The sequence below is a fragment of the Octopus bimaculoides genome, chromosome 14 (genome assembly GCF_046866305.1).
Source record: "Octopus bimaculoides isolate indiv1 chromosome 14, ASM4686630v1, whole genome shotgun sequence".
Lineage (NCBI taxonomy): Eukaryota > Metazoa > Mollusca > Cephalopoda > Octopoda > Octopodidae > Octopus > Octopus bimaculoides.
The window spans coordinates 4,709,439-4,711,698 of record NC_142941.1 but is presented as its reverse complement, the minus strand read 5'-3'; the positions used below and the strand labels follow the sequence as shown (position 1 = coordinate 4,711,698).

Here is a 2,260-nt window from a genome sequence, read left to right as displayed (position 1 = left end):
AAAATTCAGCAAAACTGTCAAATTTTCAAAGAGGTCGTATTGTTGGGTAATCTGAGGCTGGTCTTAGCCAGTGAAAAATTGCCAAAAATCTTCCAATTCCTCTTGCTACTGTTAATAGAATTATAGCGCAATTTAAAAGCCGAGGAAAAGAATCAACAGATTCTCGTCCCGGCCGCCCTGGGCCCTCGAAAACGTAGATGTTGTGTTAGAAGACTTGTCATATGAACTCGTGTTGTCCGTATGAGAGGTTCTCTCCTGCTAAACAACGCTGTATTCTATGTTCCAACACAACATCGACTTTTAAGTGGAAGATAAATATTACCTTTTGGTAATGAAACTGCTTCTGTCGCTGTTACTTGTTATATATCTAGCGTAAGTCAGTTGCCTCTATAGCTCAGTGGTTAGAGCACTGGTCTTGTAAACCAGGGGTCATGAGTTCGATCCTCATTGGAGGCTGCTGCTTTTTTTTTTTCGTTCTTTTAACAGGTGTGGTTTTGTCGTAAGAAGCTTGCTTCCTAACCATGTGGTCACGGGTTCAGTCCCACTGCACGGCAGCTTGAGCAAATGTCTTCTACTATAACCCCGGGTTGACCATAGTCTAGAGAGTGGATTTGGTATACGGAAACTGAAAGAAGCGCGTCGTATTTTCATATGTACGGGCAACACTCACTCTAGCGCTGCTATTCTTTCTGAGACATCATCGGTGACAGGAAGACGATGGCTGGCAGGCATGGACTCTGTGTGTGTGTGTGTGTGTGTGTGTGTGTGTGTGTGTGTGTGTGTGTAGTGAGTGTTACGTTTTTGTTGGGTAACGTCAGGTCAATCAGATCTATGATCAAAAGACATGTCAGCCGTGACCATCCCGATAATTTTAAAGTTTCAGGCATAGGATCAAACAACAAAATGTATCGCTTTTTGAAGACGGAAGTTGATGGTTTGAGGGAGAATAGACAGTTATTTCTAGCAGGTGGATGCTAGTAATGTAACTGGTGCAGCAAGTGCAGTAGCAGCAGCAGCACATATATATATGTGTGTGTGTGTGTGTGTGTGTGTGTGTGTGTGTAATATAAATGAAATATATATATATAGGCATATATACATACATATATGTACATACTGACGTATATATGTATATATATGCATATATCGGTACAGGACGTCACAAAACGTAAACAACAGGAAATACGAAAACAAAATTTTTGTTTGCGAACGATGCGAGAAACAAATGGAAAACAAGACAGTTGTCGGCTGTTTATCTACTCCACATTTCGAGCAATTCTGTTTGCTGTGCTTTTGCAAAATTTTTGATATATATATATATATATAAGTGTGTGTGCGTGTATGTGTGTGTGTGTGGACGTACAGAACAATGACGAAAACAAACACGACAAAATAAAATAAGTACACATACACACACAGGTGCACACACAGACACACACACGCACGCACACATACACACACATACACACGCACACACATGTAAACACACAGACACATACATACGCACACATACGCGCGCGCGCGCACACAGACACACACACACACACACGCACACACACATTCGAGCACACACACACTCGTGCACACACACAGACACACATACACACACGTGCACATTCACACAAAGGAATTATTACAAAACCAAAATCTGATATTTTGAATCCTTTTAATACGCACGTTTGAAGCGGTTACGTAAGATAACCGATACGTAATGCCATCGTCTTCAGACAACATTTCGAAATAATTTTAAAATGTCAACTCGAGGTTAGTATTACGTAACAGTACGTATTAGGTGTACTCAAAATAATAACTTTGGTCTTTTTTATTGTGTTTATTCCGACATTACGCGATTAATTTTCGCAACACTCCAGCCTGTCCTTCGTGTAATATAGTTACCACGCAACAAGGATATAAGAATGGAATGTTAAACTTGACCCTGAGTCGAGAAAGTTCTGGTAAAATATACTCATGAAGCACACCACTGAACACACTAAGACACACACGCGCATGCGCGTGCACACAGATATACATACTTACATACATTCACGAGCTGACTGAAACATACAGAAACATGCGAACATAGGTACAGACACACAGCCACATACACGCCCACACACACACGCACACACACTCACACACATATATGTATATATATATAGAGAGAGAGAGACAGACAGAGACAGACAGACAGACAGAGACAGACAGACAGACAGAAACAGACAGACAGACAGAGACAGACAGACAGACAGACAGAGACAGA

At 41.2% G+C, this 2,260-nt stretch overlaps 1 non-coding gene across 1 annotated transcript; it reads left to right on the top strand.

Moving 5' to 3' along the window:
• The first annotated feature begins 383 nt into the window (after nt 1-383).
• On the top strand, nt 384-456 carry Trnat-ugu (transfer RNA threonine (anticodon UGU)). Its single transcript has one exon. It is a non-coding gene; the product is annotated as a tRNA-Thr (tRNA).
• Nucleotides 457-2,260: the final 1,804 nt, after the last annotated feature.